General features: G+C 36.3%; 1 protein-coding gene across 50 annotated transcripts in view; it reads left to right on the top strand.

Moving 5' to 3' along the window:
* The window catches only part of LRRC7 (leucine rich repeat containing 7), a 537,967-nt gene that overhangs the window by 160,195 nt on the left and 354,808 nt on the right, over nt 1-22,964 (top strand). The gene's annotated exons all lie outside the window — the stretch shown is intronic.

Genomic DNA, 22,964 nt, shown 5'->3' with positions numbered 1-22,964 from the left:
ATGTCCATTTATACCACTTCCAGTCTTTTGCACTCACAAGCAGTGCTGTTCTAAGTGACCATATATGTAGACTGTTTTGCATCTATGCCAGCATATTGTAGGAGCGATCAAATTGTTATATATAATGGCATGCCTTTTTGTAATCTTTGGTAGAGCTTGTAAAATTCTCCTGTGTAGAGCTTGTTCTCATTTTTACTATTATCTATAGTGATGCATATGACGCATATGACCCTGCGAACGTCCTAGATGGGTATGGTATTTAAAAGCTGTGATGGTTTGGATTGCCACAAAATTCTATATGTAAGTATCCTGTCCTCGCTTTGCCACGCACAAGTAGGTTGTAATCACTTTTCTTATTTTTTTCATTGCGCTGAATATATAGTAATATCTGAAATACTTCAAGTTGATTTCCCTGACTACTAGAGATTCAGCATTGTTTCATATCTGTATTAGTGATATGCTCTTCTGTAAATTGTATATTATTTCTACTTTTTTATTGTGTTAGTTTTTTCTTATCACTCTCTATCTAGACCTTGTGTGTGTGTAAATATGTATATATATACATATATGTATATATATGTATATATATACATATATATACTAATCCTTCTTTCTTTCAAGTGTATTACAAATATTTTCCCTAGCTAAGCTATGATTTTGTTTATGCTAGTTTCTGTCATCTTTTTAGCTTTAAGATGCAAAATACGTCTTTTCTGTTTGTAATGAAATTAACTAATTTTTGCTATAACTCTTCTGCATATAATTTATATTGATAATTAATTCTCTGGAAGGAGTTATTTAGTTCTTGTAAATTATAAGTACAGGAAGTCTGTCTTCCTAAATTATTTCATTATTTTAACCTTAATTCATTTGGAAGAGTCTGTCTTTACAATTATGGAAGGTTTTATATTTGATATGAAATGCAGAGATGGTTTCACACTTTTATGCAGTTGTCCTGAAAATGTTATGTCCTAGAGAAGAAATGTCAGTAAACAAGAAATAGTAAAACCTCATTTTAGACTTACTGGGTTAAGAGAAAAAAAAAAGATCTCAAAATGCCAGGAAAAGGAGAAAAATACTGATGATTTTTATTTTTCTGAAAACAAATAAGTTGCCAGAAGTCCTCTTGGGCTATTTTTTACCTACCTCCATGTTTTACTGGATAATCCCCATACATTATTTGGACAAAATCCCTCACAAGTATTTGGAAATTAAAACTTACTTTTACCACTATTCAGCTCATGTGATAGAGACATTGTATTCTTTACAAGTTACAGTGTTAGATAGGCATAAAGTATACAAAGATATATGTCACAGAGGTGATAGAATCCAGTGGTTAAAATGAATGTTCTGGAGTTGAATCATCTAGTTTAAAGTCCAGCATTACCATGTAAAACTGTGTAATTTTGAGCACATTCCTTAACCTTTCACTGCATCTCTTTTCTCATCTGTAAAATGAGGATAATGGTACCTGTCTTATAAAATTATCTAGGTGTTGAGAAAAAAGCAGCAAACAAAAATGACAAAACCCATGCCTTTGTAAATGAGATATTTTGTGTTATTCTTATGAAATGTAAATCTGAGAAGAGTATGAGAAATGGATTAGAATAAGAAGCAACAGGACGCATGGCACATGGTGGGCACACAGGAAACATTACTTATAATAATTTTTTAAGAAACAAAAAATACAGATCAAATTGGACAAATATATTTCAAAAGAAAATATATTTAGAGCATTATTTGTATTCATAACTTACTAACTTCTTCTAAACATTTTTGGAATAAAATTTTTCATTGTAGTTTGTAAAGAAGAGTATAAAACTGGCAAATTATCTCCCAAAAGGACAAATTTGTGCTAATTATACACTAGGATTTATTTATTCAACCAATATTTGTTGAGCATTGACTATATGCTAGCCCCTGTTCTGGTAGTGGGGATATAGCCATAAATAAAACAGAAGTCATGAGTGTGTGTGCTTTGTACAGAGGAGTGATAGTGCAGGGCTATGATTTGAAAGAGGAATTCTGTTAACCGCGTGAAAAATGTATTAGATTGGAGAGGAACAGGAGATGTAAAAATCAGTCAGGATGCCACCTTTTGAGATGAAAAATCACAGAGACCTGTACTTGTGAATGGTAGAGAGACCCACAAAAAATGCACAATTGTGTAATTACTGAATTCCTGCAAATAAAATCATTTTAATGTACTATGAGAACTTGCTATTTTTAAATAAATCCTCTTCAGCTGTTATTTCAAATAATTATCTATTTTATTCCTTAAAGTGTGATAAGCCTATTATCCTACTTTAAAAAAAAACCTCCCCATGAATATCCTACAGCGAGTGCATCAGTTATTGTGTTTGCTAAACACTCAGAGGAAAATAAAAATAATATAATATTGTCAATGAAGAATAACCTAAAGTTGGAGTTCCCGTCATGGCACAGTGGAAATGAATCCAATTAGGAACCATGAGGTTTCGGGTTTGATCCCTGGCCTCGCTCAGTGGGTTAAGGATCTGGCATTGCCATGAGCTGTGATACAGGTTGCAGACATGGCTCGGATCTGGCATTGTTGGGGCTCTGGCATAGGCTGGCAGCTATAGCTCCAATTAGACCCCTAGCCTGTTAACCTCCATATGCCTCAGGAGCAGCCCTAAAAAGACAAAAGGCAAAAAAAAAAAAAAAAAAAAGAATAACCTAAAGTTGATAACCAATTGTTACAGGTTATACATAGCATCTATCTGGACAGAAATTCGAAAGCTAAAGAATGAAATTGACGACATGACTCTTTAGAGCCTGTAATGCCAATACACAACTTAGGTGTCTAAAGCTTATGAATATTATGCGAGAAAGGAAAGTCACTGTGGGAAGTTACTTTCTGGCACAGCAGGTTAAGGATCCATCCAGTGTTGCCTCAGTGTGGCACAGGCTGCAACTTTGGTGTGGGTTCAGTCCCTGGCCTGGGAAATTTCACATGCTGTGCGTGTAGCCAAAACAAACAAAAAAGAAAGTCATTTTGGGTGACCCGCAAAGTAGTAATTGCATGAGACAAAGTTAGGAATAAGGAGAGAAGTTGACACAGACTGTACTTGACTCTCAAGCCACGATGGACAGAGGAAGATCACTACCAGCTGCACACTCCAGGCTCCTGGCCAGATCTGTGCTGTTTTCGGGATCTCCACATGAGTCAGCATCCTGGCTTCTGTGTCATGACGTGTTCTGATGCCAGGTGAATGAGTTCCCGGTGCAGCCACATCTATCTGACTTTATTCCTACCTGTGCTGAAGAAAGAACCCCAGCTGCTACTTGTAGTCTGGTTGAGAACTTTCTAGCTGAAATTTAGGAACTGAGCTGTTTAAACCATAGCTGGAACCATAAACCTGGAGAGGAAAGGAAGCACAGAAGGGAGGGAAATTGGCATTTATTAACTTTTATGTAGTGCGAGGTCATTTACACACAGATTTTCTCACTTAGCCATCATGATCTCTCTATAAGATGAGAAACTGAGCTGCAGAGAAGCTAGTTAAGTGACTTTTCCACTGATAACACAACTACTAAATGGAAAATCAGTATTACAATCTATTTCTATATGACTCAAAGGACCATTCTCTCTCTACTGTGTTTCCAGGATAAAAGAGTTGCATGAGAAAAATTGGATGGAGAGGACTCATAAAATTTTACCAGTGTTATAAAACTCTAGAGTCATATGTTTATGAAATAGGAATGGAACAACTCCTTAAAGCAACAACAATGGAGCAATGTCAATAGCAGTCATTATTAATGCATTGAGTATCACACCTCTGACTGCAGAGTAAAGAGTAGATTTATGAGGATCATGGTAGGAGGTACACAGACAGCATGGCTGTCAGGAGCAGCCATGGATTATCCAAGGAATAATACCAAGTAGGTTTTTTGAAATATAGGGTAGATCTGAACTAAAAATGTGGATTTAGGAGATTTTACCATGATAATGAGAGCCAGAGCTAAGAGAGTAAATGAGATTTCTCAAGAAAAAGTAAAATAAAAAGAGAAAACTTGTTTGGAGTTCCACTTGTGGCTCAGTGGTAACGAACCTGACTGGTATCTGTTAGGATGGGGGTTCGATCTCTGGCCTCGCTCCTTGGGTTAAGGATCTAGCATTGCAGTGTGCTATGTCACAGATGAGGCTTGGGACCCACAGATGTGGCTCGGGTCCCACATTGCTATGGCTGTGGTGTAGACCAGCAGTTTCAGCTCCTATTCAATCCCTTACCTGGGAACTTCCATATGCTGCACGTGCGGCCATAAAAAGCAAAACCAAACAAACAAAAAGAAGAGCAAAATGTGGGTTTAAAAACAAAAAGCACTAGAGAGGTGGGAAGAGGATTGGGGTTAAGTGAGTTCACGGAAGCAAAAAAGAAAAAAAAAAAGGCCAACAGAGTTAAATAAAAGCTGCAAAGAAACCTAAGTGTTCATGGAATCTGGTGGTTGAGATATTGTAGAGGACCTGGGGAAGAAATTCATAATAATATAGGCTAAGGACCCAAGTGTGTCTTTAGTTCAGTTCCTTGAAATGGGCTCTGAGATAAAGATTATTATCTTATTGAGTTCCTTGAAATAGGCTCCAAGATAAAGATAAGGATTATTTGGGAGTGCTTACCAGCTAAACCAAGGTGGCTGGGCTTTTAAACAAGTATCAACCAGTCATTGTAGGAGTTTGAGGAGAGGGGGGAGTTCCTTCAGCAAAAGACAGTGCAGAGAAGGATGCACCTGTGAGCCATTCCTAGGCAACTTTCCAGCAGCTGGAAGAATGAATGGTTCATTCCATGGTACAAGGGGATCTAGGTTTGGCAGTGCCTCCCAGCATCCCAGGAGAAAGTGGACAAAATGAATGTGAAGGGCTAGGCTACCATTTTAAATGCTTCGCAGTGAGAGATTTTGTTATTGCAGCCAATAACCCTCTCTTCCACATTTCAATCCCCACCACCTTCTTGCCAGCTGACTCCTTTACTGCCAAGTTTTCTTCTTAGATAGATGCTTCTTTTACTTATGTGACCTCCCATTAAGTAGCTTTCTTTTTCTTCACTGTTCTTCAGTGATTGTTGCTCTTAGCTTCTCTTGCACCATATGGGCAGATGTAAGCCTAAGTGGATTTCCATGGCCATTGCTATTAATTCATGTTATGAGAAACATAACCATATTTTATAGAATTGCTTTTCCTAAATCAATTACCAATTGAAAGGAGGCTTTCCATGGGAACTCTAAGTTAAGGAATTTAGAAATTACAAACCAAGTCTTGATGTATCACTGCAAGGCTCTGACTGCAGTGAACAGTCTGGTTTTACATATTTCATGTGGGGCTTTCTATTTCCTTAGAAGAAGACACTAAGTAAACAGACTGTACAATTATAAATATGAAATTTTACCATAATCACATACTCATGAATATAGAAAAAGGTTAAATAAAAGCTGTTCATCATTTTGGTGATTATTAATTTATGGCAACTCTGAGTGTGAGGTTGGTGTAAAAATAGTTCCCAGGAGGCATTTGAATCAATATGCATTTAAACCATCATGCCAACCACTTTTATCACCCTGCATCCTTGGTTCTCTGTCGGTGTTTAGTATAACATCAACCATCTATAGAAGTCACCTGGAATGTGTATTTAATGGCAGTTTTATTACTTTTTTCAGAATTTGTGAGGCCATGTTTTTATTTTTATTCTCAAATTATCAATAGAATAGTTTAATATTTAGGATGTATTGACAGGCTTTATTTTTGGAAACTGTCAAGTTCTAATATACTGAATCCCCATAAAACCACAACCCTCACCCAAAAAAACCCTAAGTTATATACAGCTTTATGGAGTTCTAATTGGAGACTGTTTGAAAAAGGCAGATCTGTTCTTGCTTTGAAAATACATATAAACACCAAAAAAAAAAAAAAAAAAAAAAAAAAGAAGAGAAAAGGAAAGAAAAAAAAATCAGTCCCATCTGTCAAATTGCCTGGAGAATGCATTTAACAAGGAATGAAGCTACATTAAAGGCCATAAAATATGCAGCAAGGGAAAGAAGGATAAAGCCATCCTGCAGTTCATTGGCTTCCCCTACTGTGCAAAGCTCTCCTTGTGAACAAGACAGATTGGGTAGTTATTACCACATCAAAATATCTGCCATTGTGGAGGCTAAGAGAGTTGGAAAGAGAACACTAGACTCCAAATTCCAGCTCCTTCCCTGATCATCAGCCAAGGAAATGTGGAAATTAATTACATTTCCTTTCATTTTAAGAGAACAGATCAACTTTTTCTACCAAGAAAAAAAAAAAAAACCCACACAAATTTCATCTACAATCAAGGATCCTACTGTTCCATTAATGTTATTACCAATTTGGCAACTGAGAGAGTGAACTTTGCCTTAGAGGTTTGCAGCTATGCCTAAGGGAAAGGAACAGATCGCTAAAGAGTGTGCTAATAGACTAGCTATTGGGCAATAATATAAATCCACGACTGTTTTACCAAAATGTGGAAGCAGCACAAGAAAATAAGATCCATTTGGAATATCTAACAGTAAGTAAATTGCAACTAACTTAACCTTCTGAAGAAAAAAAAGTAATAACACAAAGCAAAACTCATTTTCCAAAGTTGATTTTTGCTCAGATTGTAATTTTGAAAGGTGTTCACATCTCCTTTAAATGGCAAATTGGGAAACAATTATCTGAAACAAAATGTTCAGAGCTAAACTTATTGAAAGTGGTCTCCATCTGTGACTGTTAGCAGATCTATCCAAGGATTCTCTACTGATGCATTTTGAGGACAAGAGAATAACATCAGATGTTCCAAACAGTTTATAAGTACTTATGAAAAAGGAATGACGCTGTTAAAAGATCTTGCTTATTATTAGCAATAAAGTTATTATTTGGTATTTTGAGATAAAACGCAAAAATGTCCTTTATACTGTCCTAAGTATATAACGCTTTATAGGAAAAACATGACATTCTGATTGCTAACTAGATAATTTATTTTAAAACACTTGGGAGTTCCCTGATGGCCTAGCAGTTAAAGGATCCAGCATTGTCACTACACTACTCTGGCTTGGGTCACATCTGTGGCATTGGTTCTATCCCGGGCCTAAAAATTTCCACATGCCATGGACAGGGCAGTCCCCCCCGCTGCCCAAAAAAAACCCCACCACTAGACAGAGTATTTTACTTGATTTGTTTATGCAAACTATAGACCAATTCTTCAAACCACTTAATTTTTAGAAAATATAATAAAATAGAAAAATAATCCATTAATACACATGTATTGCAAGTTGCCAAAATAATTCCAATTTAGCAGTAATTATACTTAGCCAATTTTAAAAATATTGACTTTTTGAAAAACGTCTGGAACATAACTTCAAGTAAAAGTGAGACTTTTTAAATAAAGGAAACATTTAACACTATGGCATATAAAATTTTCAAAGTTTTTTTATAGTATTAAAAAACTGGACGGTGTTAACAATCTAATGAAAAATAGGTAACATGTATATAGGTAACAGTCCCAAAGATGTACACAATTTTGACTAAAATATGCAATCACTAAGAAATTCAAAAAGTTCTAGTCAATTAAAAAAGGACACCTATAACGAATCCGACTAGGAACCATGAGGTTGCGGGTTCGATCCCTGGCCTTGCTCAGTGGGTTAACGATCCGGCGTTGCCGTGAGCTGTGGTGTAGGTTGCAGACGCGGCTCGGGTCCCGCGTTGCTGTGGCTCTGGTGTAGGCTGGTGGCTATAGCTCCGATTCAACCCCTAGCCTGGGAACCTCCATATGCTGCAGGAGCAGCCCAAGAAATAGCAACAACAACAACAACAACAAAAGACAAAAAAAAAAAAAAATAAAAAAAAAAAATAAAAAAAAAAAAAATAAAAAAGGACACCTAAAAGTTTGAAAATAAAGAATCTAAATATCTTGTTCAAATTTTGGAACTCTCAAATGGTAGCTATTTTAATGTTCTGTATGTGAGCATTCTGTTGTGAGGGAAAGAGATAAGGATGGTTATTGATGAAAGAGAAGACAATCTGGAGAAAAATTAGATTTCAGTAAATATAATAATGGAGCCCCTCTACTGAAGAAGATATAGAGAATTTCTGCAATATTTCAACTAGGTGTCATAAATACTTGCAATATTTTGACCCTAAATTTTCACAAAAAGAGGAATTGGCTCTATATCCTTTTTATAAACAAAATTACTGTATTTTCCTTGAACTGAAAAATTAGATGTGAACACAGACTGGATTACCTAGATGCTCCTTTGAACATAGCTTTGCCCAAATATACTTTTATAGGAAACCATTTTAACACCGTAGGAATAAAGCATTTTATAGTTAATAGGGCCTTCATACATTCCTGAAAAAGTAAGTTAGTCAGTGGCTTGGGAATTAATCCAGAGGCTCTGTACTGGCTAGATGTGAAAAGAATATCTAATTCCTAGGGGAGATCCGAGTGAGGAAGAGATCTAGATGGGTTTTGGTAGGAAAGACAAAAAATAGTAATAATTGGAGTATTTTTTTTATCTAAGGCATGGTAAAGTTACAGAATCTTAGAAATGGGTACCAATATCCTCTATTTATTGATGACAACGATTTAGGGATTTGACTCAGGATCATGTGGCTGCTTAATGGCAGAACTGGGACTAGCACTCAGGTCCCCTGACTCTTAATCCAAAGCCCTTTAACAGAATTCTGGCAAGATTCCTGATGATACTTGATGTTCCCTGTTAGACATGCAATTAAGCTTATAATTGGTCCTTGTTCCACTTCTCTGTGAACATGCCTTTCTTCAGATTCTATGAGAGGGTACATTATTCACCCAGGGACAGAGAAGAGAGTGTGAAAATTAAGTCAGTGAAGTAATTTTATTTAAGTCATCCAGAAAACAAGGATAATAACATGATTTAAGTATTTGTTATTCTCTGCTTATGTTTCCTTATTTGCATTAACTGAGTACCTGACTCATCTGGTCTTAGGTACAAGTGACTCCCAATTTATTTTTAATTTCATTTCTGAATAATAGTGGGAAATTTGTTGAAATCGGGGCCTCCCACATCAGTTTTTGCAGCCTTCTCCTAAATTTCGGTAGTTAAATGTCATGCTCAACTTTTCTTTAAGCTATCAAACCGTTCTTTGCTAGCACTAAAACCTTCTTTCACTGTTTTCTCAACATAGCACCTGTTTTTATGCAGAGAAATAGTATCTTTGATAAAATTGTGGTTTTGCTCAAATGAATCTAAACAAGCAAGTTTTCCTTCTTAGAAATCATCCATCATGCTTTCTTATCACTGTTAATTGCACTAATCCTACCATAAGCAACTTAGCTGGGCTTACTCTCTGCTGTCGCAGTCTCCATGTGGTCATAAATAGAAGTTTGAGTTGATGATGTGGTGCTCTTACTTGTAACAAGGGACATTGCAAAAGTTGGAGCTTCACATAAAATGGCATAAATACCGGATTGAGAATGTCAGACATATTTATCAAGAGTTCAGGACCCTATTTAACTTTATTTTGTTTTATATTAATGTTTTATCTTATTGCTCAGGTAAAACATCATCATTGTAGAAAAGTTAGAAAATCCATATACTTAAATCAAAGAAAACTTGAAGTATCCATAAGCCATCAGAGATAACCCTATTCAGCTTTGGGTACCATTACCTAAACACACACGCATGCACTCACATAGACTCACACTCATGAAAAAGAATAATTCTTTTTTTTTTTTTTTTGTCTTTTGTCTTTTTTGTTGTTGTTGTTGTTGTTGTTGTTATTGTTGCTATTTCTTGGGCCGCTCCCGCGGCATATGGAGGTTCCCAGGCTAGGGGTTGAATCGGAGCTGTAGCCACCGGCCTACGCCAGAGGCACAGCAACACGGGATCCGAGCCGCGTCTGCAACCTACACCACAGCTCACGGCAACGCCGGATCGTTAACCCACTGAGCAAGGGCAGGGACCGAACCCGCAACCTCATGGTTCCTAGTCGGATTCGTTAACCACTGCGCCACGACGGGAACTCCAGAATAATTCTGAATATGTAACTTGTTCAGCTTTTTTCTCTTAGCAGTACATGGCAAAGATTCTCTCATTATATGTCATCAGTCTTGAATTAAAAGTAGTAATTATGTGGATTTTACATTATTATCTCTGAATGAATGAGAGCTATATGAACCAGAGTAGAGTAATATAACGAAAGTAAACATTATTCATCTACATCATTTTTAAAGGTTGTGTAGTATTCTAATATATGTATATTCTATATTTTTTTTTCTTTTTTTTTTGTCTTTTTGCAATTTCTTGAGCCACTCCCACGGCATATGGAGGTTCCCAGGCTAGGGGTCGAATTGGAGCTATAGCCACCGGTCTACGCCACAGCCACAGCAACGCGGGATCTGAGCCACATCTGCGACCTACACCACAGCTCACGGCAACGCCGGATCCTTAACCCACTGAGCAAGGGCAGGGATTGAACCCGCAACCTTATGGTTCCTAGTCGGATTTGTTAACCACTGCACCCCAACGGGAACTCCTGTATATTCTATGTTTACTTAACCAACCTTTTATGACTATATTTTAAGTTATTCTGAATTTGCTTTTATAAGCAATTATGCATGACTTTCTATACATTCGGTTCTGGGTAGATTTTTAAGGATAGAGTTACTTTGCAAGTAAAATTTCTGAATAACAGTTTTGAACTCTTCACTTATTCCCTGACTTCCTATTCCCTTTGGTACTTATTTTTTGTTGTTGTTTTTGCTTGAGGCATATTTTTTAAAATTCCGTTTTAGTGCACTATGGGCAAAATGACTGATAAATAATTTTTAAAATTATGTGGATAAACAGCTTCTTTATCCAATGGCAGTATGCAAATAAACACCATGAAAACAATAAAAAATATTTTCTAAATTTTCAGAAATATCCATTATTAATAAAAAAAATAAGACAAAGGAGTGCCCTATATCTTTTTCCTAGATTCCACCAACTATCAGCAAATAGCCACATTGGCTTTATCTTTCTCCCTGTAAGTTAGAGGCATTATGATATTTTTACCTTTAAAGGTTGTACTCTATAGCTCCTAAAATAAGGACAGCCCTCTCCAAAACTACACCATTGTCATGCCAAAGATATTTACAGTTATCCATGGTGTCATCAAATATGTGGTGTGTATTTCTCAAATTGTCCCCCAAATGCCATTTATGGCTGTTTTGTTTTGAAATCAATCAATGTGCGTACATTTTTGTCTTTATATTCCTTTAGTCCTAATAATTACATGACATTAAATTTTTAGAATGTCTTGCCTCGTCATCTCAAAATATCCTAGATGCCGGATTTTTATCATAGACTCATTAAGCAAGGTACTAGATTGTTGGCACTGATTACTTCTTATCGCATCGGATGGTGTATAATGACAGTTTGTCTCTCAAGAGATGATACTAAATTTGACCACTAGATTGAGGTGGTGTCAAATCCCTCGATGGTAGGTTTTCTCCTTTGCATCTGGTAAATAGTGTGTGGGTTTTGAAAGTATTTGAACATCCTGACTCCAACAACTTTTACCCAATAGTTTTAGCATCCATTGATGATCCATTACTGAATTGCCATTAGGGATTGTCAAAAGGGCATATTCTATCATTTTTCTACACTATATTAGTATATTAGTATTCTTTCAGTAAGTTCCCTTTTCAATCTCTCTCTCTCTCTGCATTGTGGACTCATGAATTTATTTTTTGTTCAAAAGTTTTTGTTTAATTCAATGAAATCAACAGAAATTTAATTGTAAATCTAGCTTACTTTTGATAGTAAAAATGCTCAGAATTTGATGCTTGGGAAAATGTATATATTTAGTAACATTAATACTGCTCCATTATTTTTAAAATAATAATTTTTCTGCTTTTCTACAAGCCTCTATGACATATGTTGAGATTATTTCACAATTTTTGAGTTCCAAAAATGGCATTTGGAATTTGTGAGACTAAGTACTGCAGAAATACTGTTATATAGCTTGCTTTTTTAATTCCTATAAGATTTAATTACTTTTTTTGACTCGTTCACTAAGAATAGACAATAATTATTTATTCAACAACTCTACCATGTTTAATATGCAAACATTTGCTAAGACACGTTGCTGTATCTTCAGCTCTTTGAGAAAAAACAAGGAACTTTATTTATAATTACTAGTTTTCTATTTTTAGGTTTTTACAGAAATAAAAATTGCTGAATATTTTCTTCATATTTTAACATAATTCAATAATATTTGAATGAATGAAACATTTTAGATCATCAAAAACTGATTTTCAAAAAGACCTCATCAGTATTTGTGAATAAGCTAAGTAATGATTCTCTTTCAGAGGAACAGAACATCTTCTGAAAGATGAAACTTTCTATCTGGATAGTTAGGTTAAATATGATGGTCCATTTTCATGATAAGAAGGGATTTTGTGTAGAGGATAAATACAGTTTTTGTAGTTAGACTGTTCTGTGTTTGAATCATGATCCATTCATTACTTTGGGACTTAGTCTCCTAATCTGTATAAAGGGACGAAAGCTGCCAGCGTTTTCTCCATGTTATGAGGTTTAGGGCCGTTCCTCATCTAATTAATGTAGCCGTCATTATTATTATCACCATCATTATCTTTACTTTGCCTTTGATACCTATCAGCCCTTGAATTGATTTCAGACAATAAAGTTGTCAACCAATGTTCTGAAAGTGTGACCTCTGTGTATTGCCCCCATCGTCTGTGGTCACGGCAGGCTAAAACTGCTAGCTCAAAGCCTACCAGAGCCAAACTCAGATTCTTACACATATGATTGCCTTAAATAGAGCCCCCAAAGCATTATTTTAGCCATTTAGAGTGTGCCTGCTTTACACACCCTATAAAATTGCACCCAGAATATGCTAGCCATGGATAAGACAAACGCTATGGCTACAGAAGAAGCTGCTACCCTTCATAGCACTTCCAACTCAGAGACTCCCCATCTTACTGCTGAAAACAACCTGACCTACAAGCCTCTTCTCCAATTCCTTTCCCTTGTCCAGTCCCCTTCTGGTGGTCATCCCACACCACTGTCTCTGGAAGGTCTCCCCGCCCCGTGAGGCACTTCCCAGAGCTCTCTTGCAAACTAGTCCAAGTGCCACCAATAAAACTTATTGTGAAATTCTGCTGTCTTGTGGTTGTGTCTTTCCCTGGATCTATCCTTATATCCTTAAACTTACCATAGTCTTCGACTCAAATTTTGGATCAAAGACTAAGGAGCTGAATCATTTAGTAAATATTATACCTGGAATTTAGTTTTTTGCTTTTTTTGTGTGACAAGAGGGTAGTAGAAGAAGGAGTTTTTGCTGCATTTATTTCACAACCTCAAATCAGGGAATTTGATTGTGGGCTCACATTGCACATGTCCAACAGGGACTCTGACCATGTTTTGGCAGGAGCTGCCTTTTATTCCAGAGGGAAAAGTTATCTTGTTTATCAATAAGCACTGAGAACCCCTTTGGGTGCCAACTGAGGGCTGAATTGCTTGAGAAGGACCATCTTTGTCTCACTGAGACAATAGAAAAAGAAAAATGTGCTGAGATCTAATAAGAAATTTTACATTGAGTACTTCATTCGGTTGTGTTTAGCAATTAACATAGTGCTCTTTCCTTGGGAAGGCAACTAGGATGATAGAGCTAGTCATGAGTAGAGCTGAAATTTGAACCTTGATCTTATAATTTCATTGGCCGTTCTCACCCTCTCATCATTGTGCTTTACCTACCCCAGAGCCGGTACTAATCTGCAGCTAAGTATTTTTAGAGGCACTATAAAAGATACAAACCTATTTTTAAAAAATATTTTCTATGCTAGTTTTTACTCTTTTATTTTTCTCCATTGTAAGTTCATCAAGTATCCTTCAAAATTGAAATCTGGAACTCATGAAAACAAAAGGCCTCCCGTCTAAAAATTGCCTTTATGTGTTTTTCTTATTGTACATAGTGCTAGTTTATCAGTAGGCTGCTGTTTGAACTAGTGGCTTAGAAATATTGAATAGTACCCCTCTGAGAAAGAGAGAGAAAAAAAAGGATGTTTTTATTCAAAAACAACACACTGATGGATCTGTTAGTTGTAAAAAGCAAGGCCCCCCAAGGGTAGTTCATGTGAGAGAAATAAGACACAGAAAGAGCTAAAGTGTTTTACTTACTTAATAAACTATCAGGAATTACAAATTTGACTCTTGGCAGCTTGAAAAGAAAAAAACGTAAGTGGACCCTGGAGACTCAGTAAAAAGTAGATATGCAGGAATAAGTTTTTGGAGCACTCTTAATAGCTTGGAAACAAATAGGACCTAGAAAAAGATGGCCAAGTGAGAAATTCCTTAGGGAGAAAAAATAGACTATAATTGTGCCCCAAACAGCAATTTTTAGGTTACTGAGTATAATGTAAAATTCCTGTATTGAACAATAAAGAGAGTTTGAGAGACCTGACTAAAAGCAAGACAGCAGTATTTAGTCTCTATGGTAACAGAGGTGAAATGATGTTGTTGGGAAAGAACACCGTTAAGATTAGGCTGAGCTTAGAGCTTATGTATAAAGGCCAAAGAAAAGAAAATCAAATTTCTTTTTCCATCTCTTGCTTTCTAACTTGGAAAAGAAAAAGTAGAGGGATAGGCACTTGCTAGAAAATACCATGATATAAATTAGAGAGTTTCCCTTGGCCTTGCTGGAGCTAGTGGAAGGCTGGCTGAGATAAGGGTAAGCACAGTAATTAAAGATATTAGTCATCATGGAGGACAGCCACAGGCTTTCAGCAGGTCCCCTGTAAACCCAGGAATGTAGAAGGAATGCTTCTAACTCACCAAGGCTCAGGATGGCTTGAGACTATCTTTCTACCACCAAGGCTGCTTAGCAGCTACAGAATGATTTAAACTGAATAGTCTCAGAATAGATACAGGATGAGAGAGTGCAACAAGACTGAAACAAGATTGGGAGGACACTTTCAGAAAGTTAAGTGATTTGGGAGTTCCCGTTGTGGCTCAGTGGTTAACAAATCCAACTAGAAACCATGAGGTTGTGGGTTCAATCCCTGGCCTTGCTCAGTGGGCTGAGGATCCGGCATTGCTGTGAGCTGTGGTGTAGGTTGCAGATGCGGCTTGGATCCCGCGTTGCTGTGTGTGTGTGTAGGCTGGCAGCTACAGCTCCCATTCAACCCCTAGCCTGGGAACTTCCATATTCCGTGGAGTGGCCCAAGAAATGGCAAAAAGACAAAAAGACAAAAAAAAAAAAAAAAAAAAAAGAAAGTTAAGTGATTTGACAGTCCCTTGTGTTCTTTTTTTTTTTTTAAATTGCTCTGAATATTTACATTTTTGTTATTAACGGAAACACAGGCTATTTACTAGTTAACTAGTCAATTTACTGGTTAACTGTTAGATAATTTACATCTCATTTAATGTAATGAAGAGTTAGTTGCTGAAGATTTAAAGTCATACCTTACAAAAATAAGTTTAGGGAGTTCCCGTCGTGGCTCAGTGGTTAACGAATCCGACTAAGAACCATGAGGTTGCGGGTTCGATCCTGCCCTTGCTCAGTGGGTTAATGATCCGGCGTTGCCGTGAGCTGTGGTGTAGGTTGCAGACGCAGCTCGGATCCCGCGTTGCTGTGGCTCTGGTGTAGGCTGGTGGCTATAGCTCCGATTCAACCCCTAGCCTGGGAACCTCCATATGCCGCGGGAGCGGCCCAAGAAATAGCAACAACAACAACAACAACAACAACAACAAAAAGACAAAAAAAAAAAAATAAGTTTAATTTACGTATAATGGTGGCTATAAATCTGAATTATCAAGTTGTCAATAACCAAAGGAGAAGCTGGCTACTAGCTTAAGCTGTCAAAGAACTATCATTAATCAAACTGAATTCACTTAAAAAGTTTACAGTAAAAAAAAAAAAAAAAAAGAATGCCTTTGTCATCTATTCAGCCCATAACAATTGGCAACTTCCAAACAAGAGCAGATTAGTAGATATATCCATTCATAAATTTACACAACATATATTTTTATTAATTATGCACTATGTGCCAGGCATTGCACTAGTGGGCACTGGAGGAACTGCAGTGAGGAAAGGCAGACTTGCATCTATCTTATTCTACAGGTTAATGAGGAAGGTAGGCATTTAAACAATTATATTACCTTAGGCAAAAGTACTGAGTTCACTGAGTTATGTAGGAGCATTCAGCAAAGGCTCCCAGGAGTTCCTGTTGTGACACAGTGGAAATGAATCTGATTAGTATCTATGAGGATGCAGGTTTGATCCCTGGCCTTGTTAAGTGGGTTAGGGATTCTGTGTTTCTGTGAGCTGTGGTTGGGTTGCAGATATGGCTCTGATTCCATGTTGCTGTGGCTGTGGCATAGGCCAGCAGCTATAGCTCCGATTCAACCCCTAGCCAGGGAACTTCCATATGCCTCAGGTGCAGCTCCCAGTCTGGTCTTACCAGTTAAAGTATAGAATGCCCGATGAAATTTGCATTGCAAGTATTTTTTGGTATGAGCATGTCCCAAATATTACATGGGACATACTTTTATTCTCTATTGCTTGTCTTAATTTTCAATTTAACTGAGTATCCCAGCTTTTGATGTTTGTTTCATTATTTTTTGTTTGCTAAATCAGACAACTCTATAATCCAATCTAGGAGGATCAGGAAAATGCCACAAAGGTGACATGTAATCTAAGACCTGAGGGAGTGAGTAAGAGCAGGAAAGAATAGGAAACCAAAAGGAAAGACAAACCTCAGACAAGAGGAAAATGTTGGGCACCGGCAGTGAAAGTAGAGATCACCAAAATGCGGTGTAGATGAGAACTGGAGGTGAGAAGCAGACATTTGACAATGATTAGCCATAAAAAGAAAAAACAGAGACATGCATGAGAAGGCGTGGAAGAAGTAACCAAACTCTACTAGCCTCCAAAGATATACGGTGTAGGAGAAAGCTAAAGGAAACTTTCCAACCATGAGCAGCCAACTTCCAGTCTTGCTGATCATAACTCTAATTTATTCATTTACTAAATCATTTATTGTATTTTCTTCTGGCATCACTACCTTCTTGCTGGCCACAACATCCTCACAAACCTCCTAATTGGTTTCCCAGACTTGCTCAGCTGTTCTTCACTGTGGAGCAAGACATAAATGCAGATCTGATCAGATCATCTCCCCACTTAGAATCCTTGGGATGTTTCAAGATGAATCCAACACAAATCATTCAGAGAGTGATGATAAAAATTAAACAGTGATGGAGACTTGAGCATAATTTGAAAAAAACAAGAACAGAAATCTAAAAACTATGTTTGTGTATGTGTATGCTAATGCAAAGTATGTGACATAAAAACTCAGAAGGAAAAATGCCTAAAATCCTCATATATTCTAAATAGAATAATGCAGAGCTAAGTATTTGAAATAATTTGATTCATAAAATATTACTTTGGTAAGGATCTGAGCTATTTTAGTCTAAAATTATTACTCTAAGAACAACTAAACGTCAAATTGTTTAAGACACTTATTGCTTTGTATTGGAATTAGGATTAGAATACAGGTTTCTTGGAGTTCCCGTCGTGGCGCAGTGGTTAACGAATCCGACTGGGAACCATGAGGTTGCGGGTTCGGTCCCTGCCCTTGCTCAGTGGGTTAACGATCCGGCGTTGCCGTGAGCTGTGGTGTAGGTTGCAGACGCGGCTCGGATCCCGCGTTGCTGTGGCTCTGGCGTAGGCCGGTGGCTACAGCTCCGATTCAACCCCTAGCCTGGGAACCTGCATATGCCACGGGAGCGGCCCAAGAAATAGCAACAACAACAAAAAAGACAAAAAAAAAAAAAAGAATACAGGTTTCTTGATATCTTAATATAGTATACTTATAAGGATGCTGCTTTATATGAGTTATATATAATCAACCAGCAAAAAATATTTCCAGTGAAAAGATTTCCAAACCAATAGTAATTTTAGAGGCAAAATATTTTTATGAGTAAAATAATTTTATATTACCTTATATGTTTTATTTTGGATATATTTAATGTCTTCAGATTATATGGCATGAGAAGATATTTACATTTGTGAATATATATCTTTGTGCCTGTCTGTATAAATATTGTGAGATTCTCAGCCATTGCTGTGAATAATTTGGGGATATGAGACCCATTTATTTAATAATGTTTATGAAATTCTGCACTAGCATGTCAGTCATTTTCAGAGTAAAGCAGGAAAATAGGGTGACTTTTATTTCATGGAGATATGCCATAGATAACCCTTCATTATTTCAAATATTAGTGACTGAAAATATAATTATATTAGGGCTTTCAACTTTGTCAATATGTTTTTTATTATGTAAAAGAACATAATTGTAATCTATAAATGACAAAGAATTTTTAAAGACTGATACATATTATCTTGTACCTAAAGCAAAGTAGCATTTCTGAGCCATGGCTTTGCTTTAAAAAAAAAAGCGATACACTATTGTGAAAGAAAGCAGAGTCAGCATCTGATTATGTTTATTACAACCTGCCAATGGTTATTTAAAACATAAATGTAACTACAGAAGACATTTCATAAGGAAGATGATTCATCATTCAGATGTCACCTGAATGTGATGTCTAGTAAAGCATGAAAGTCTTTTGACTTTCTTTTGAAATTTAGAAAAGAAATTTGAGTCCTCAGCTGGCTAGGGAGGGCTACTCTTAAAGTAAAGAATTCTAGAATGATCTGTCTTGGTCAGGGATGAGCAGGTGGGGGTCCTGATAATGCATAGAATGAGCTTTGACAATTTACTAGAATAAAAGCTAGAAGGCCTTCTAAGGGCAAAAGAAGAGATGTAATTTACATGCTGAAGACGTTGGAAAAGATTTGCAGAGGGAGTGTCATTTGAGCTGTCCTAGGATGAATAAGATTTTTCCAAGTTGTGGCTGCCAAGGGGAAGGGAGACGGAATGTGACAGACTGGGAATTTGGGGTTAATAGATGCAAACCATTGCCTTTGGAATGGATAAGCAGTGAGGCCCTGCTCTATAGCACTGGGAACTTTATCTAGTCACTTATGATGGAGCATGATAATGTGAGAAAAAAGAATGTATACATGTATGTGCGACTGGGTCAACTTGCTGTACAATAGAAAATTAACAGAACACTGTGAACCAGCTATAGGAAAAAATAAAAATCATTATTTAAAAAAAAAAAGATTTCTCCAAGTTAAAAAAAAAAAAAAAAAAAGACTGATCACTGGTAGAGAAATGCATTTTCAAAATCACGGAAGAATGCAGAGGTGTTGTGGATGTGTGGAAGAATTCAACAGTATTTATAGGATAGGTTATATGAAACCAACTAGAAAGCTATTTAAGAAGTTAAGGGAAGTAAAAACAAAATGATCCAACATTCCAACAACAATTACAGACAGTAGAGGCCTCATTTGAAAACTCTGATTCATCTGTGATACTGATAAAATGTAAAATGATAGAAAATAAAGACTGGAGGATTAAACAAAGATTGTAATTTCGAAGACTAGATGAGTGTTGACACTGATTAACTGAAAAATGGCAGTACGTTAAGAAGGTTAAATTTGGGGGAGAAAAAAATGAAAGCCTATGTTAACATTATTATCATTTTAAAGAACAGTGAGAGTAGAAGACAATAAAAGAATCCATACAGGGGAGAAAAATTAACTGGGGAAAACAATCTGAGAGACTTACCTGAAATGTAAACTTCTAACAAGAAAAAAAAAAATGTTTTGCCTCTTACACTGATATCTTGGTTGTATGGTTGTACATATTGCTCTATTTCTAAGTGGAAAATGTTCTAAAAAGTGATCAAATTCTTTTCAATTTCTATACTTTACCCAACTATATCTATCATAATCTTTGCAAAATAGATCCCCAATACTCACAATAACTCTGAGACAAGCAGGAAAAAAAATTAATCATTCTAAATATGTAGATCCTCTTTACTATGGGGAAAAATATTTCTACGGTATAAGCTAAGAAGCTAAAAGATTGTTTAATTATCTGGTGTATTCACTTATCTCAAAGTGTTCATCTTTTCCCCTGCTTTAACACTGCATGCCCTCAACCTCAATACACACAAGCAATCACACTAATACAATATAAATCCTTTTAATGAATTATTGTCTATTATCCTTAAGAACTAAGCAGATGGCCCAGGAGAATGATGAAAATATGTTACTTTGCTGCTTCAGATTAGATTTAGCCCTAATTTCAGAGCCAGTCTAGGAAGACAGTTGTTGCTACGTAATGAGAAACCAGGTGCATTTTGTCTCCATTGATGCACATTTCTGTACCTTATTTTGTTCTACATATATCTAGAAAAAGTGAATTAGAAAGAAGATTTGTTCTGACAGCATTCATATGTTAATCTCACTATAATTGCTAGAGGTGGATTGAGCTCTAACTGGGCTTGTAAACAAAGTACAACATTGAATTTGAATTAGTAAAAGAATTATTTGGTCTGTGACATCCTGTGTCAGTAGGAAAAATAAACATTCTTGATCTAAGGCTGAGGATATTTAGATTTCAAGGTCAGTCAACAGAAGTGCTATCAAGAGGCATTTCCATTTGAAAGAGTCTGTTAGTGACAATGGAGAACAAAATCTTAGAAATATTTTGTCCCCATTTACTCACATTATTGTCAACACACAATCTGAAATACACAACCAAATGAGACATTAAATTCTATTAACCGTTCACGTATAAAGATGTACCTTTTATGTACATTAGTTGGTTCTCTTACATGGACTCATCTGCCAAAATCTATGGCCAGTAAAAAACTTCCAAAAAGAGCTGGATTATTCACACAGTGTACTGGAACTATGCTCATGAAAGAGCCTAATTATTTAAATGAGACCATTCCTATAACTAAAAGTTTAGAAAGCTATGGGATTGGCAGAAGTTCTTGTCCAGGAGGGGAGAAGAGAGTTCCCAGATATGATGTTTAAAGGCAGTGATTGATAAAAAATACAATGTTTCTTATTTATAAGCCATTGAGTTAAGTGTATTCAGCAAATTGATTTTATAAGCATATATCCAAGGAGGAACAAATAAGAAGAGATTAAAAACACCTTGAATTAAAAACACTGTCTATCAAACTGACAAAGACTGAAAATAAACTGATAACATCTGCTGGCAATAGTGCAAGGAATTGGGTATTCATATATAATATTCTAGGCTGTATCAACTAGAACAAACAGTTGAGCAATTTTGCAATATTTATCAAGAAGAATAACAGTGCTCAAATTCTTTTCATCTAGGAAATGCGTAAGAACTTATATTTGAGGTTATTTATCAAAGCATTAGTTATAATTTGGGAAATAATAAACTATAAATTTCTAGGATAAGAAGATTAGTCAAATAAATTGGTACACCTACTCACAGCAGAGTATTTCATAGTGTTCAAAAAGTATGTTTTAAGGAATATTTAATGATAGGAGAAAATGTTTATAGTATAATACTTAGTAGAAAAGCATGACACAAAACTATATATTTAATCTCAGTAATATATGTATCTGTTGTATGTGTAGGCATGTGTCTTTATGTGTGTATTCAGAGTGCAAACTTTAATGATAGGAAATACTCCACTATGTTAGCAGTGTTTTATTCCTGGATGATAGGAATATGGTGACTTTTAACTTCTTATACTTTTCTATATTTTCCAAATTCTAAATAATAAATAGATATTGCTTTATGTTCTGAAGAAAATAACAAATGGAATTTTAAGTAAGAAAGTTTTGATTGAGCAGAATTATGTGTCCCAAAATATCTAAACAGCTCTTCCCTCATTACTCCTATTTTTTTCTCTTTATGCCAGTGTGATAATGTTCATTAGAAAAGTGTCATTCAGGAGTTCCCGTCGTGGAGCGGTGGTTAACGAATCCGACTAGGAACCATGAGGTTGAGGGTTCAATCCCTGCCCTTGCTCAGTCGGTTAAAGATCCGGTGTTGCCGTGAGCGGTGGTGTACGTTGCAGAGGCGGCTCGGATCTGGCGTTGCTGTGGCCCTGGCATAGGCTGTCAGCTACAGCTCGGGTTAGGCTCCTAGCCTGGGAACCTCCATATACCGTGGGAGCAGACTAAGAAATGGCAAAAAGACAAAAAATAAAAAAGAAAGAAAAGAAAAACGTCATTCATATACATTTCACATGACCTGGAGGTTAATAGTGTATATTCTAAGGTAGTATAATTTCTGTTTTTATAATCCTCTCTCGGATGTTCTTCGATTTTTTTCCACTGTCTGTTTAGGATATCCATATTGACATGCAGTGCTCCTTTTTCTATTAGAACTGCTTATTCTAAATAAGATACACCCTTCATTTCTAAATGACAACCAACTATCAATTTTTCAAGACACTTTTGAAATCTTTATTTAACTCTTTGGGTTAAATTTTTATTATTTTATTTTATTTTCTATATATATGTATATATATATATATATATATATATATATATATATATATATATATATTGTGTGTGTGTGTGTTTGCCATTTCTTGGGCCACTCCCGCAGCATATGGAGGTTCCCAGGCTAGGTGTTGAATCGGAGCTGTAGTCTCCAGCCTACACCAGAGCCACAGCAATGTGGGATCCAAGCCGCGTCTGCGACCTACACCACAGCTCACGGCAACACCAGATTCTTAACCTGCTGAGCAAGGGCAGGGATCGAACCCTCAACCTCATGGTTCCTAGTCGGATTCGTTAACCACTGCGCCATGACGGGAACTCCTGGGTTAAATTTTTAGATTCAAATAGTTTATTGTATTTCCGATGTGTACTGATTAAAGACATGGAGAGTCACTTATTTTCCAGGATGTTTATTTCTGAGAATGAAGGGGCAGCCTATCCGTTTTGTTCATTATGTGGTATCACACATGTTGTTTTTCAGAGTATCTAATTTTATACTTTTGTTGTAAAGTTTTACTTGCATCTGAAATTGCAGTTTTACATCTTC

This window comes from Sus scrofa, chromosome 6 (assembly GCF_054392235.1).
Source record: "Sus scrofa isolate SSC_HxYL_T2T_F1_AM1 chromosome 6, Sscrofa_HxYL_maternal_Yorkshire_Landrace_v2.0, whole genome shotgun sequence".
NCBI classification, from domain to species: domain Eukaryota; kingdom Metazoa; phylum Chordata; class Mammalia; order Artiodactyla; family Suidae; genus Sus; species Sus scrofa.
The sequence above is the reverse complement of the archived record's forward strand: the minus strand, read 5'-3'. Positions and strand labels throughout refer to the sequence as shown.